Genomic DNA, 17,382 nt, shown 5'->3' on the forward strand with positions numbered 1-17,382 from the left:
TTCATATCCTTTTTAGTTCCAAAAGTCAACCCATTAGGGAACTATTATTCAATCCATAAGAAGATATAGATTCAATATCTGTTAAACTACGTCCCCAGTAAAATATATCATTGAGTCCCCAAAACAATTGTTCTTAGCTTGATCATTCTGACAAACCTTAACGCATGAATCAAAGGATCTAATGACATAAATAGGAGTTCATAGCAACCTCAAGATTAAGATCATCGTGTATATGATCATCGCTTAATATGTTTGATTAATACTATGAAACATTGTTTAAACAAGTATTAACACTACAATAAAAAATGCTTTTAGTAACACCAAAAATGTGTTATCAAAACATACCATAACACTTTTTGATGTGTTAAGACCGACTATGTTATCGTAGGTCAAGGTACTTTACATAACACTTTATCATTGTTATACAGATGTGTTATTATACTGTCAACAATAACACACTTTCTGTGTTATTTTAATAAATAGATAAGTGTTTAATTATATTATTTATAGTCGATTATATAACACATTTCAATACTTATAAATTTGTGTTATACTACACTTTAGTATAACACATTTTTTGTGTTATACTACACTTTAGTATAACACATTTTTTGTGTTATACTACACTTTAGTATAACACATTATTTGTGTTATATAATGAAGTTTGCATAACAAATTTCTTTACTTATAAAAAGTGTTATTGTAATAGATATTATAACACATTTTTCATATTATTTTAATATTTAGATAAGTTTAAATTCTCATTATATATTCATTTATATAACACTAATTTATTCTATTATATTTTATTTTTTTTTTATAATTAAAATTAGCTTTCTAATATATACTAGCATCATCAAATGAACTTGATTTTCAAATAACAAATAGTAAAAACATTCAACATTATATTAACAATCCACAAATTAGTTTAAAACATTCAACACTGTCATCAACAACAAAATGTTCTTAAAGTATTCAAGTAGTCTTAAATATTCAACATATTGAAAAGTTACTACTTTCAGCACAAAATATTCTACAGCTGCCCAACACAAAGCCTTCAAAATTAAGTATCCTTTTCTATTTCGCTTGTCACATCTGCAAAATAAACAAAGAAATATTTTATTGTTATTATCTAGCATCACAAATTACTTAAAGAAAAATGCTATGGAAATTATTTACAAGAGAGGACACTTGTAATGAACATAATACTAATTCAAATTGGCCCCATTATCATTTTGTCTTTCTCATCTTCCTTATCAAATCAATCAAATAATACTATCATAATACTATCAATTGAACCAACAGCTTCTCGTATAGTTTGTTAATGCATCCTCATTGTCTTTTATAGTGCCATCTATAGTGGTACGGCTAGTTTTCTGCTCATTCTCATTATTCTTAAGTGCACCATCAAACAAACACAATTAAGTAAAAATTGCATCACTCAACAAGCTCGATGATTTTATTCTTAAAAATGAATAAAAACAAGATAATTCTTTGATAACCTTAACATTTAATGAATGAAACATACCCCTCTTTATATGAAAACCTTCAAGCTTTTCTTTATTATTAGCTGCATTAGATGAGTGGACAGTAGAAGCAAGGCAAACTGCAACCAAGAAGCAGCCAACGCCAGGGAAAAGGATCTCGGCTCTAATAATTCTATTGTCTAAAAGTAATTCAAGGTTGTTCCTGTCACCATTAAAGATCCCAACAGAAGAAAAAAATTTAGTATCTATAAGAGCAACACAGACAAACATCAACGTTTAGAAATGGTCAAAGAGAGAGAGAGAATGAAAGAAAGGACCTATAACAACGGTTATGCTTGCAATGATCACTTCTGTGACTGATAAGCCAACAAAAGCCCAAGCATACTGAGTTGAGAGATTTCCAAGGCTAAGTACCACCCTTCCTGCCATTGCAAACATCACAGAAGGCCAATTATCCTGTACCAATCACCCTAACATGAATCGAAACCAAATACATACAATACAATACAACTCCATTATGGCAAAAGATGAAAATTTCATTATGTTGTGTTCCTTATCACTGGTCTCTCCAAATAGCACCACATTCATCAAAGAGAATAGAGAATGAATGAACTAAACTTTATCTAAATATATGCAAGTATTGAATATTTGTGATTCAACACTTGTAATGAGCTAAAAAATATAATCAATACTGAATTAATCATGAGAAGGAGCAGCCAAAAGAATTATATAAAAAAAGAAGAGGAAAAACAAAAAAGAATGGATTCTAGACATATCTCATAATAATTGGACCTTTTTATTAAACTTCATGGAGACAAGACTGTCACAATAAAATTGTCTAGCAATATTTTTATCTCATTTCTTATCTAACTTTTAGCTTCTAGCTTCTATAAAAATAAATTGATTTTCACATTTGCTAAATTGATTTTCAGCTCTGTTAGGGTAAAAATAAAAAGGAGAACAGAAGCTTCGGTTTTGGGGGTAATCTTTGAAAATTACATAGGCCAAAAAAATATGACAAAAGCCTTTGGCATGCCTTAGTAATCAATGGTGGTCATTATCTAGATGGTATCATCATAGGAAGGAGCACCATCACAGTGTACTACATGGTATCATCAGCATTCCTTTGTGATTAAATAATAGCATTTCATACTTCCAAACAGGCCCCCTGTGTGATCGCTGCCATCACACACACATAAGAGTACTTAATAGAAAATGAAATGGATAAAATGATCTCTATAAATGTGCTAGAGATATGGGACTAAAGCATGTTTAAAATACAAATTTATCTTGAATACTTTCTACTCAAGCATTCTGTAACCAAGAAAAGTTTCTTGATTTGTATTATTGCTTCATTAAAATTCCAATAACTAACATATATTTTACAGGATATGTCTAACAAAACAGGAAAAATGACATCTCTATATATCATTAGTAAAAAAATAATGCATATAAACACATAAAATTCAAGCATGGTGATTGTAAAAAAAATAATTACCTTGTCTCCATCATTTGATAGACGTAAAGCACAATCAGTTAGTAATGCCACTGATTTAGAGACTGCAGTATAGTCTAAGGAAAAGTATAATACATTAATAACTTTTCAAATAAACTAGTTGAAAATAATAAATAGCTTCTGTAAAGTCTCTTAGTTATAAAGCATAAACTTGTCTGCAAATAATTAATTTCCAAGTGAAACAAGTCAAAAACACATAATCAATGCTTACCACAGCAGAAAGAATGAAATCATGTTTGTCCTTCGCAAGAGAGAATAATACAGAGGAAGTTATGCCCCCAAAACATGTTACTGATGCAGCTCTCACCTTGCAGAACACATAGAGGTGGTTCAGAAGTAACTACAAACACTTAAAAGTCCAAGCTAAATTAATAAACCAAAACTTCAGGGGCTTATAATCAATCTTTAAAAATCCTAACTAAATTAATAAACGTAAACTTCTGTTAATTCTTGATAATTAATATTACAAGGGAAGATGAGGAAAATTAATCACCTAACTTAATGTTCATTCTAAACAAACTAGCATCTTCCCATTCTTTCAAGGATGTAAAATTTGAGACAACTAAAAAACAAGGCTCATGCATGCATTAATTTAGAGTTGTTCAACTTATTCTTCAATATGAAATTAACTAGCATGAACATTATCTCTATTTCTTAATCATGGGTTGGTTTCCATTTCTGCTTTGATGTTGTGTATTTGCTGCTATGCTAAACCATCTAAGGGTTTCTCCTTTTCTTTCTTCTTCACTTCTTCTCACTCTTGTTGACTTACCAAGTTGGAGAAAAAAGATATATATAGTAAACCTAGTATTTTTAGCTTCTTTGATTTGATTTAAGTAAGTTGTAACTTGTGATTTTGGATTAGTGTGTTTGGTTTTAGTTTCTATGGTGTGGAGTAGCGTAAATAGTATAGGTGCAAACTGGGGGACAAAAGCCAGTACTGTAGTGAGGCTTCTGAGACAGAATGGGTTTCAAAGGGTTAAGCTTCTTGATGCTGAGTAGGACACTCTTAGGGCTCTGGGTAGAGATCTGGTATTGAGTTCATGGTGGGAAAATGGATATGTGCATACTTGTTTTTGTTAATATTGTCACATCTTAATCTTTTCATGTGCCTTTTTTATTTCAGGTTTTACTCCAAAAAAATCCAAACATCACATACTAGTAGAATGGGCAGAATTTTGATAAAATATTTTTTAAACTTATATATTAATTTATCTTCCATCAGTTTTTTGACATATTTTTTCAAAAAAAATTATGTATTAGGTTCTTTATTAAACGTATGGATATGATGAGAAAATAATTCACATTTTAAGAATTATTCAAGTGGTCGGGATGAGGATGACTTCATGCAATATTTGATCCTCTATCAATTTTGTTCCATTATTCCAATATGATATATTTTAAGCGCATTAATACAGTATGGTGGAATCAGACTATCCAAAGAAATAATATATATATATCACAATATTTCTCTATTCTCTCTCTCAATCATGATAAGATCACTATATATAAATATGTGTGTGTGCATTTATATATATATATTAAGTATTTTTTGCATTTGATATGTCTACACTTAGAACTGAATTCATATAACTCAACAACCATCAGAAGAGATTCAAATGTATTAGAAAATAAATTCAAATGTGAACCATAAAAGATTAAATCAATATTCACTAAACTGTATCTGATTTGGCCAAAACAATTTAATATTTTTTGGAAAGAGTGGTGATATAGACAGCAAAGCACCTGCAAAGCAATACCAACAAGAGATATATTAACTACAGAAATACAATACATCCATGAACAAGATACAAAATTCCTATAAATTAGTAGAATATAATAAGAGTAGTACACTTTGATTCATATTATTTTACTAGTAATTCGGGTTGTTGATCACATATAAAAAAGAAAAAAAAATCAATAATCATGTGTATATAAGCCAAATCAGAACAAAATCATATACAGTAATGGCATTACAAGCCAAAATCAATGGGTTGTTTACCTTTAAAACAACTGCAAGGAAATCATCAGCTGGAGTATCCTTAAACCCTCCTCGCTTAGCTTTGCAAATTGGAGTCCGGTAAGCCCTGTTTGCAAATTGGACCACAGTTCAATATAAAAGGCATCATATTGCAACTTCAGTCAATAAATCAGTTGTTAAAAAAACATCAACGAATGAAGAAAATATTGAATTCAACAAAAACATTGTCTAATCTTAAAGCATAAATAATGATTGCTAGAATGATTTAGAGGGATTGAAAACCAAATAATTAAAAAGAAACTAAGATATACCCAATTACATTTGATCAAAATGGAAAGTAATCAAGATATAATATAGAATTTGTAAATAATTTTGACTGAACTCACCTCACCTGAGTTGGTTTTACCAATGGCCTGATCTGGAAGAAAGCAAAAATAGAATTCACAATATTAACAAATAAACATTACTGCCAAAGAAAATATTGTTGATGACTAACCTGTAGGATATAAACAAATGAAAACTTTGCACTCAAAATCACAAGCTAGAATAGCAAATACCTGCAAAAGTTAAAATATCCATATTGACCTTCCATTCAAATTAAAAACAACTAATTTTAAAAATCATTTCAAAGGAATAAAAATGAACAGTTACAATCTAAGGACTTTCAAAGGTCCTTGTGTAGCTAAGTAAGAATATTTATGATCATAATTATCTTCTTCTACATATCCATGGAATTTGAGATGACCCAAATCAACAATGCATATATACATACATGTAACATTCATCTAATGAGGAAGAAATGATATAATTTCTAATATAAACAAGAAAAAAAAATCACAAAGAAAAGTAAAACAGAAAATTGAACGAGCATACCCAAAAGGGTCGCCAACTAAAAAGTCTACAAGAAGTCCTAGAAAGGCTTTGCTTTGGAAATAAATCATATGAGACAGGAGCTATGGAGTGGGGCTTGTTAAATAGAGTAAAAACTCACATGTCAATTATAGCAAAGTGTAACGAGATATGGAAGAGTGATTAAAGAGAATCAAAATTCTACTATGCTAATACCATTAAAACCAAACACATAAAACATTGTCTCTAAGAGAAACACATAAAACACTGTCTCTAAGAATCATTATTAATTATTCATTTATTTTTATTTCTGATTAAAAAAATACTAAACATAGGGAATTTATAGATAATTATTAATATATATATGATGAATTTTCTAAGAATATAGTCACTGGTCTGGTCTTATAGCAATGATATATAAAGTAATCCATAGTCAAAATTTAATGAACAAGTTAAATCTTATTATTATTTTGCTGATAAATTGAACCAGTGACTAATACAATTTAAAGAAGTACACATATATACTAAAATGATATAGTCCCATCATTTTTTATGACTTTGCAGTCAAAAATAAGAAGTTGAATTCAATTGGGGGGTCAGAAACTCTGAACTTGGTAGATTAACTAGAGACCAAAATAAAACAAAACTCATCAACTATTATATTATTGACCAGTTATAATAATATCAGTTTGAACGATTCAAGGACTCCCCTGTTTGGTCCATATTCATTTATCAATATTTCATGTGGAAAAGAAGAAATAGATGATGTTCAATATGGCTGGAAAAACATGGTTGAGGTGGCTTTAGTGACGAGAATTGTTCAGAATCTGTACAAAGGTATCTCACTGCATGCATCATCACTCTATTATACTTGGATTTTCTACATGCATAGCAATCTTTCATTGATGAATACATGCATGATGGATGGTTCTTATTTTCTATACAAGCTTCAAATAATGTATGACATATATATTGATATGTATATTCAACATGACAGTGCTTCTATGCAAGACATAAACTAGTCATAAGTGTACTTACTTCTCATGGAATATGAGAATTTCTTACAAGACTTCCATGATCCAAGATTCGTGGAAATTGAACCTCCAAAACCAAACACATCAAAGTAAAGTCAAGAGATAAAATAAACCTAATATCCCAAAACTCAAAGGTAATGTGAAATAATAGATAAAAGTGGAAGAGTCAAAACAACAAACATTATGAAGACAAAATATATACACAAATCTTAGATTTACAGTTTTTTTATATTTGAAATAGAGGAGGATCCATAACAAGAGCATGCATATGTTGACCTTATATACATTAAGAGAATCTTAAACCATCATAGATTAAGAGAATCATAGTTCAATAAACTGACCTCAGATTTTCCGATCAAAAGAAAGTTGTTGAAAATCTCAGAAATGGTTTCTTGAACATCTCCTTGGTTAAATATTGGGCCTCACCTTAAGCATCTACTGATGTTGCACTGGGTAGTTCTATCAAACAAAAATAAAAAAAATTAGACAAACTCTAAACAAGGTCTATATATAACAAAGCATTAAATCCTCATATACATGAAAAACAAGGAACAGAGAAATGAAACATCATGAATAGATTCAACTAAAAAGGTACCAAAAATCACCAAAGTAATGTAAAATTATTGTATTTAAATCAGCAAGTAAACATTTTTTAGGCAAAAATCACTCCTGTCATCATTTTGGTGGGCATAATACGGTTAGATAAAAATATGATTACCTTTGCAGATTACTTTTATGGGAAATACAATTTACTGAAGAGCACAGTAAAAGCATATATGCAAGTGAAAGTAGCACATTGAACCAAAAAAGGTCAGACACCAAATTAGCAATCTGATTATTCACTTGTCTAGAACATCAACTGAATAATAGGTATAAAGGAAGCAGAGTACAAATTTGGATATTTTCTTTGTCACTTGGCGACAACTGAGATTTGAGATAGCCACTTTTCTGCAATATCTTTACCCTGGTTCCATTCCATGAAAAAACTATATAAGAATACAGGTCTTTCAAAGTTCAAGCATGCCTCGCCCAGTTTTTGCATCATAAGTCTTCTCCATCACAACATCCGTTGGAGTATCCTTTGGACCAGCTGAAAAACAAGTTAAAGAAATTGTCAACAGCAGGATATGAATTGGGGGTCTCAGAAACAAACTTGGAGTCACAATCTGGCAAAGTCAATTGGAATGATAAATTACTACAAGGTCACGTGGAGCAATCTAGACATCTTTAATTCAGCTTTTGATTACAGGATACAATAGTTCAATACTTATTATATATGCGTATATATAGACAGCAAATACTTTGGCTAACTTGCTCGGAATCTAAGGTTATGTGCAAAGTGATAACCATATCAGCCCTGAGTTTATCGTATTCTTAGTATGCAACATCTTAGCAATTGCAAAATTGAGGCAGTGAATCCATGCTCAAATACCTCGTGACACGAAAAATATCAAGAGGAGAGTCATATTTTACTACAGGGAAAAAGAAAAAGAAGAGCGTAAAATATTAGAGTAAGTACCAACTATAGGGCTTGGCGTAGTCCTTATCTTCAATATCTCAGGAAGAGGAATAATGGATCCTGATGCACCCAAGCCTCTGGATACTCTTACTATGGTTCCATCTTCAAGATACTTAATCCCAACTTTACAAGGCTTCCTGCAAAGAAAACACTAATCTCCACTTACAAACATGGAAGAGTGAAAACTGAAGGGTTATTCAAACAGAATTGAAGGCAGTCACATACCCTTTGACTAGATCAATAACTTGAACATTTGAAACATGAAGAGAAGCTTCAACCGTAAATAGGGAAGAGAATATTCATCAAAAAAATTAGCAATAAATTTACTTAGCAGCAAATTTCTCTAGAATATTCATCAATATGCATAAAATTGACACTCAAAACCTTATTAAAACAATAACATCTCTAAAACAATGAGTCACCAACAACAAAAATCCAAAGTTTAAAGCAATAATAAAACCATAAACCCAGTTCCCCTGAAATTAAAGCACCAAAACCATAGTTCTTGAACCTTAAAGTGTTCGGGGACTGATGAGGAGAAGCCGAGAGGTGTCACAAACCCAAATCAAAATTCCCCTTTTTTAGTCACAAACCCAAATCAAAATTCCCCTTTTTTAGTTTATCAAAAAATAAAATAAAATAAAATAAATAAAGATAAGACCTTGGGTGCGAGATTGATCTGGTAAACGAGATTGCAAAGCTGTTTACCCTCTTCGGTTTCGAAGTAATGCTTCATCAAATCGAACAAAGTCTCTGGGAGTGACCGGTCGCCATTTTCTCCACTCTCTTCGATCGCAAATTGGAGAAGAAAGAGCCTACAATTCCAGTGGAGAGAGTGCTCCTTTGCCGTGGTGTGCTCCAACAGCTCGTGCGATGGAGAGGGTAGAAAGAACGCTGAGACGCTGGCAGAGAGAGAGAGCGAGAGAAAGAAAAGAACGCTGGGAGAGAGAGAGAGCAAGAGAAAGAATAGAGCTAGAGAAAGAACTCTGGGAGAGAGAGAGAGCGAGAGAAAAACGCGTCATTAGGGATTGGGTTTTGAGATAATAGGGCTAGGCTGAAACCGTGGGTTTCCCTCCATTTTAACATTACCCAGCAATTTTTTTTTTGTTTCCCTCCCTTTTAAGTTTAGTGCTTTCTTAGTTACCTATTATAATACTTTTCCAATTAGCTTATAGTTATGTATTATGGAAAATGGTATTTGGTATAGTGTAACAAATGACATATGGTCCAGTTCTATATATCACTATCTATATATAAAGTACATTCACTAAAGTGTCCTACTACACTAGTGACCCAGATCTTGGTCACTAGTATTCATAATACTAGCGAACTGTACTAGCAGTAATTAATCTAAAGATTCCATAACTTTATTTTACTACGAACTGTTTTAAGTTTATTATCTTAATCTCGATCATCTCATACCAATATGAGATAAAGACCACATAGATAAACTTTAGAATTTTCTGATATTTAATTAATATTATCAATATAATATCGGACATGGTCTATATACATATATAATAATACAATTCAATTATTTATTTCATTTAAAATATTTGTCAACTACAATTGCTTTAAGTGCATGATTCCCAACATGAGCTCCCGAGTAGGTCCCCAAGAGAGACCTTAAAAATCCCGTTGAAACTAACTAAAATTAGAAAAAACAACATTTCGGGGCACCTGGCGCGATCGCGACCACCGAAAGTTTGGGGGTTCTAGTGCACTAGCACGGTCACGCCAAACTCTGTGTGTGATCGCGTTAATGGTCTGGAAACCCTAATCGCCCCTAGAAAACCAAGAATTCAACAATTGACCAAAAAATTTGATTCCAAACTATACCAAACCAAAAATTATGCATTAAAACCATCATAACACTCCATATACATCACCTAGTTACCACTTGCATTTCTAATTTCAAATTCTATCAATGAATCGACATTCTAGTGTTTTAAAATCCCTATTTTCCTCAAATTCGAAATTAACCAAAAAAATTTTATTTCAATTCTAATTCAAGTTGTAGAACAATTCATAAACTTATTTCTAACACTATCCTACTCATTTAAACAATCGTAGCTCATCAAATTTTGAAATTGAAGCAAAAAAAATACTAAAATCCTCCAAAAGCTTCCTCCAGAACACTATGAAGGTGAATATGGAAAGAAATTCTCACCTTCTACTATTATTTTATTTCAAATTTGCAATAGGGATGGATTCTTCTCTCCCAATCATACTTGAAGCTTGAAATTCCTCACAACATTGGACCAATTTGAAGAATTTAAGACATGGCTTCTTATGGGTGAGTGTTCTTGAATGTGAGGGAAACAGACTGAAAAACATGAAGAGAGAAACTAAAGCTAATGGTTATCTGCTCACTATATCTACCCTGAAATGACCATAATACCCTTCATTTTAAATTTCTAATTATTAACCTCAAGGGCAAAATGGTCATCTCGCCCCTAACTCTAGATTCACCACTAATCTCCAATTACCCAACTAATATCCATAAAGTATTATCATTTTATCAACTAATATCATTTCACTAATATCCTCAAAATGCAAAAATTCCCATAATACCCTAGGCTCGCCCCGAGCTAGGTATTTTCCTCCGTTGTAACTTTTCTGCTACAACCGCTTGAAATGAACAACTTGCCACAAATAATATTTAACCACATAATAATGTGGTCACAATGCACTTAACATATTATATTTACAAATATACTCCCAACGAGTCAAAATTATGAATGATGATCTTCAATTATTGTCTATTGACCAAAAAAAACTATTGTCCAGTGTTCTTTGTAGCTTGTTCTTAAAAATAAAAACAAACATGATGAAATTACAACAAATAATATTTTAGAATAAAATATCTTTATAGATGTAAATATCTTTATAAAGCCTCAGTCTGATGGTTTTATATCTGTTCAAATACCACAGAAAAAGCCCCCACACAGGACTTTCATAAAAAATTTCCACGAAATATCTTAGTAAGGTTTGTTAAAAAAAGATATCAGACGCTTTGCTAGGGATTTTATGCTCTCTCCAGAAAAGAGCCTTTCGAATAAGAATTGCATTCTGGTTCATGTTCATTAATGGACGATCTAGTATGGAAGACGAGGACTCTCTAAGTCGTTGACACGGAGGGTTGGGAGGTTGATGAGGGTTTGGCTTAGACGGTTGGGCAACTGTGTTTGATGGGGTGATTACGTTCTACAAGGGAGTACAGTAGAGGGTTTCTGAAAACAATTTCGGGTCAAATTTGGCGAGTCAAAGAATCAGAATGGGAGGGGAAGATCAAGTATCACACTAATATGGATATCTTCATATTTTTCTCATTCAAGTCTGAAACCCATATTTCCAGATTTTGAATAAGATGCCATGGAACTTAACACATGGAGTGCTGATTCTTGGAACCTTAGATAAAAGTAAAAAGTGAGGTTCGTGATTATTTTGTTTGAACTACTGAGGGAAGCAATTTGGGCAAAACCAACCATGACAAGCGGTTAAGAGTTGAGGCAAACTCTGTGATACAAGATGGTGCGATAAATTCGAGTATACCTCTAGGCTTTCAACATCATATAGAAGCTATACCATCAGAGGTGCTACAAGTTCAACAAGAAAGAATTGGCAGGATAAAGGAGCAACGATGTAGTGGACTTTGGAACGCTTGATTATAGAACTTCTGAATACCTCTAAATTAGATGAACACAAAACCACAAATACCCAAGGTTTAGAGGCATCAACGACTGCTATGGTTGAACATGGCACATCGTTACCTGATTTGGAGAATATGGAAGGTCATAGACGGAAGAAGCATTTGAGTGAACCTGATATGAATAGTCTGAAACTTACTGATGTAATTCATAAGTGTTCGAAGCCAAAAATTGTGTTAATAAATTAAAATATTATGGATGGTGATGGCACGAAAGTGAACAATGAGTCTCCTAGTATAGGAAATTTTTAGATGGGATCCACTACTTGAAGTGCATCGATAAGAGTGGCTGGAAGAAGAACCGTATCAGTCAAACAATGAGAACGTCAAATGGGCATGAAAGGCTCTAAGGAGAGGAAGTTGGATACTGGGAAGGTTTCTAATTCTTTGGATTCCAACCTGGTTCTTAATGAGATATCGGCAGACCTTGGAGGACAAGGTCACCGGGAGCAATGAATATCCTATTTTGGAATGTCCAAGGTCTTGGGAATCCTTGGACATTATCCACCCATATTTCCCATAATCAAGAGTATACTCCAATGATCATGTTCTTGCTGTTTGAAACCCATTTGAGATCTACTCAATTGGAAGAAGGCAGACTTCGTCTTAGTCTTGAAGGTGGCTTTGGTGTGGATGGTATGTGCCGTAGAGGTGGTTTAGCTCTTCTTTGGAGAAAGGCTGATGAGGTGCATATTAAATCTTACTCTACTGGGCACATTGATGCATTTGTATACACAAATAAAGCCCCCCTCGGAGGACTACATGTTTCTATGGTAATCTTATAACCAATTTAAGGGTGCATTCTTGGGCTCTCCTTCGTCGCCTGCATGATGTATTTCAAATGCCATGGATCTGTGGACGTGACTTCAATGAGATAATGGCTTCGAAGGCGAAAAAAGGAGGAGAACAAGCCGAATATTTGATGACGAACTTTAGGGACGTGATTGATGATTGCAACCATTGACATTGATTTTAACGGAGGTTCTTTTACATGTTGTAATGGTAGACATAATAATCTCATTTTTGAACGTCTTGATTGTGTGTTTTGCAATGCAGGTCGTTGTCAATTATTTGATGTGGCTAAAGTTTTCCACTTGCGGTAATGGAATTTGGTCCATCAGCTTATTCTTCTAAGGTTCAACTCAATTCCTCACAAGGCCAAGGTGTCACAAAGGAAATGGAGGGCGAGATTCATTATGAACAAGCTTGGGCTATGAGCGAGGAGTATCAACAAGTTGGCTCGGAGGTTTAGAACCACTCTAAGGGGATTCTTTCTGTCAAAGATCTTAAGAACAATATTCAGCTATATGGTGTTCATCCTAGTAAATGGAACAACAAGCACAGGAAGGAATTAAATAAGCACAAGGAGAGTCTTAATGCTGAAATTGAGGCTTTGTCGGAGTCTTGTGAAAAGGCTGACTGGTTAAGAGCAAAGCTCCTTGAGAATAGTTTAACAACGATTTTATACATGGAAGCAATGATATGGAGGCAGCGGAGTAGAGCCTTTTTGCTTCAACATGGAGATAGGAATACTCGGTATTTCCATAATAAAGCTAATGGGCGACGTCAGAAAAATGAGATCAAGGGTCTCTTTGACAATGATTTGCAGTGGCAAGAGAGTATAGATGGCATTGAAGAGGTTTGTTGTCGTTATTTTGAGACTATTTACTTCTCATGGTGCTACTGATTCTCTTCTTAAGGATTTTGGTAGATGTGCTCCCCATCGGATGACCGTGGAAATGAATGATAGGCTTTTGGCTCCTTTTACAGTTGATGAGATTAATAGTGCCTTATTTCAGATTCTTCCTCTTAAAACACCTGACCTAATGGTTTTCCTAGTTTGTTTTATCCAAATCATTGGATGTTAGTGGGGCCTTCAGTGACTTGATTGTGCTTGGAGGTTCTTAATAACAATGTAGATTGTAAGGAGCTTAATAATAACCTGATTTGTTTGATCCCTAAGAAGTCAAATCCAGTTAGCATTAGGAAGTTTCAGCCCATATGTCTTTGCAATGTTATCTATACGATTATTTCTAAATGTCTTGCAAACCGAATGAAGGATAGTATGCCCTTAGTGATCTCAGGCAACCAAAGTGTTTTTCTAGGTGGGCGATTTATCTATGATAATGCCATTATTGGTTTTGAGAGCCTTCATACTATGGGAAAAGGGTGATTCGATAATGAAAAGAGTATGGATTTAAAATTAGATATATCAAAAGCCTATGATCGAGTTGATTGGTCCTTTATTATAGTAATGATGAGATGCCTTGGTGATGATGATGATATTTGGATAAAAAATATTATGAATTGTATGACCTCGGTCTCTTTTTCGATTCTTATAAATGGAGCAGCCAGTGGGAAAGTAGTGCCTCAAAGGGGTCTTCGACAAGGTTGTAACAACCCTCAAAACAAACAAGACCAAAACATGCGGAAATTTAAACATTTACTTGAATTCATTGTACTGAAAATCCATATAAAAAAGCTTTTAAAAAGATCGTGTGCTCACACTTTTAGTTTTAGCAAATGGAATTACAACTAATCTTTTACAGAGTTAAAGTAAAACAAATGTCATAAAAAAAATAACAAGCTCTCAATGTTTCTTTTCAAAATGGTGTTCCATCAAAACCTCCCCATGTCGGGCCACATGTACATATCCACAAGCAAACTCTAGCGCTCACGACTGCACTTTGCCTTTGCACTTACCTACAAAATGAAACAACTAGGTAAGGGAAAACACTTAGTAAGAATAGCCTTGCACAAAAATATACTAAACCCAGTAATGGGTTGCCCTAAGGTAGTTACCACTACCAGTCACTAGGGTATTGGATAAATTACAACCCTATCATACAATTCATAATAATAGTCATACAAAAAATCAAGCACATTGGTTGCACCCAACAACCAATGTTCATACATATCAAAACACCTTGTATTTAGAAAAGTTCCCAAATCATCCAACATAGATAACCATATCAAACTATAACTTTTGTTGTTTCTAACAACCAAGTTCACACTTAACACAATAACCTACACTCAGCAAATTCCCAGAACATACAATATATCACTCATATAATAACATCCTGCACTAAGAAGATTCTCAGAATATTCAATTCTATTTACCACAAATCATGACTAAGAAATTAAATTACCAACAAGGGATCCGGGCACAACCCAGTTCCCACATTTACGTCCTGGCTCTAAACCAGACTATATTACCATTATCCTGGCTTCAACTCTGACTATATACTTACCATGTCCTGGCTCCAACCTGGGATATATTACCATTGTCCTGTCTTCAACTCGGAATATATACTTACCATGTCATGTCTCCCACCCGGACTATATTACCATTGTCCTGGCTTCAACTAAGACTATATACATACTATGTCTTGGCTCCAACCCGGACTATATTACCATTGTCCTGGCTCCAACCTGAATTATATATTGCTATGGTTCTGGTTTCGACCCGAACCTACTTACCATTTATCCACAGAATGCCAAAGCATTGCAAGAGTAGGAATTAAGCATACCCTGGTCTTAATAACCCAAACAAAACTAGTGTAATCTACTACTACAAGCACACACTAGTATATTCATGTTGTATCCAAGAAAGAGAAAGGCTAACTTAGTTTGAGTCCTTAGTTACCAGCTGGATCATTTAACTCCGCTATCCACTTTTTCCCTTCACGGTTATTGTAATTAATATAGTGTACTCGGATTAAAATATGACATACCTGTATATCTAATATTCTATGATAGTTACGTTCAATAAAGTTCTCTTAGAGACTCTATACTAAAAATATCTCTTATACACTTCACAATGTATAAGACAAGATTCCACTTTAATCAATTTACGGCTTCCTGAGAAAATCGTCCTTACCACAACATGCTCTCCGCGTTGTGCATTTTAATATTCTATCTCTAGACAACTCTTTCAATCATATTACGCGTATTTCAGTTACTTATAAAATGAGTTTTAAACAACTCTTAATCTTAGAAAACTACTGACTTTTTACTCAATTACGGAGTTTACCGTTTTCCATTCTTTACCCAAAAATACCGCGTTTCAACCTTTTACAATTTATTATCCGTTGACGATAATACTTTTCAATTTACGGTTTTATAAAAATAAACTCCCATTTTTTCTATCTTTAATCCATAACCTCGGATCTTTATTACGTCATTTTTGAAAAGAAAGTGCAATTAGACCCCGTGTTTAGAAAATGGTAAAAATAAATTCTCAATAACCTTAAGCTAATTTGGGATTGGTTAGATATCCAAAACTTTAGCTATATTTAAAAAAAAAAACTTCATTTCCATTTCCAAACCTAACTTTTTTCATTATTCATTTTAACGTGATAAAAACCCCTCTTTTAAGCTCGTATTCTATGTTAAGTTCTCTAACCACAACCCTTTTGAGTATCGTTCACGTATTATGCATCCTAATGACGGGAACTATGAGAAAGCTCACATCAAAAATTCAATTTAGGTTAGGAGAACTAACCTCCCAAAACTCATTTTTTGTTAAATTTCGAAAATAATATTTTTCCCCGTTTCTAGGGAAACTTAGAAAATTACTATTCTTAACATGTGACATATTTTAATCTAAAATTTTACCAGGGCCCTAATACATATCTTAAAAAATTCCTCACCAAGTTTCATAATTTTTGGTATGGAAAAACCCATTAATCCATTTAAAGAAATTTGGGCAGTGCTTGCTGCCTAGGAGTTTCTCTCAGAGTATTAGGGTTCTTTAAAAAAATTATTTCTCTTACACCGTAGCCCAATTTTTTCTAAAATTTTACCAAGATCTTTAATCATATCAAATTTAGTGTCTCTTAAAATTTCATAATTTTTAGGATAGAGGAACCTATTAAAAAAATGTAAGAAAATATGGGTAGTGCTTGCTGCCCCAAAATTTCGTTTTCAGATTATTAGGGAAACTTTTGAAAAAACATTACTCTTTAAACATTTTTCATTTTCCTCTAAAAAATTTCTGTGAAGCTTATACATATTTAAACAAACATTTTACCAAATTTCATTGCTTTTGGTTCAGTAAAATGTGTTTAAAATTCAAAATAATTTGGGCAGTGCATGCTGCCCAGAAATTTTCCAGATTGCATCAAGATGCCAAAAAGTTCATAACTCAGGTTTGAAAACACTTTTTTTTATCTTCCAAATCCTAAACTCAAGTACTCATCTAGAAATATGCAACCGTATAAATTATGTCCACAAACAGTGGTATTAAGATATGATCTTGCCTGTTGGAAGTCAGACCACAAAAACA

The 17,382-nt window shown here is 33.0% G+C and overlaps 1 long non-coding RNA gene across 2 annotated transcripts; it reads right to left on the reverse strand.

Annotated features, from left to right (window-relative positions):
- Window positions 1-4,577: 4,577 nt before the first annotated feature.
- On the reverse strand, window positions 4,578-9,461 carry LOC133829123 (uncharacterized). 2 transcript variants are annotated; one of them, XR_009891549.1, is made up of 9 exons: window positions 9,048-9,454; window positions 8,387-8,523; window positions 7,758-7,957; window positions 7,209-7,326; window positions 6,872-6,934; window positions 5,481-5,541; window positions 5,371-5,402; window positions 5,006-5,090; window positions 4,578-4,749 (listed from the first exon to the last, which is right to left on the reverse strand). It is a non-coding gene; the product is annotated as an uncharacterized LOC133829123 (long non-coding RNA). The 2 variants fall into 2 exon arrangements; XR_009891548.1 differs by having other exon boundaries at window positions 7,209-7,957; window positions 9,048-9,461.
- Between the last annotated feature and the right edge of the window lie 7,921 nt (window positions 9,462-17,382).

This window comes from Humulus lupulus, chromosome 4, assembly GCF_963169125.1.
Source record: "Humulus lupulus chromosome 4, drHumLupu1.1, whole genome shotgun sequence".
In the NCBI taxonomy this organism is placed as follows: domain Eukaryota; kingdom Viridiplantae; phylum Streptophyta; class Magnoliopsida; order Rosales; family Cannabaceae; genus Humulus; species Humulus lupulus.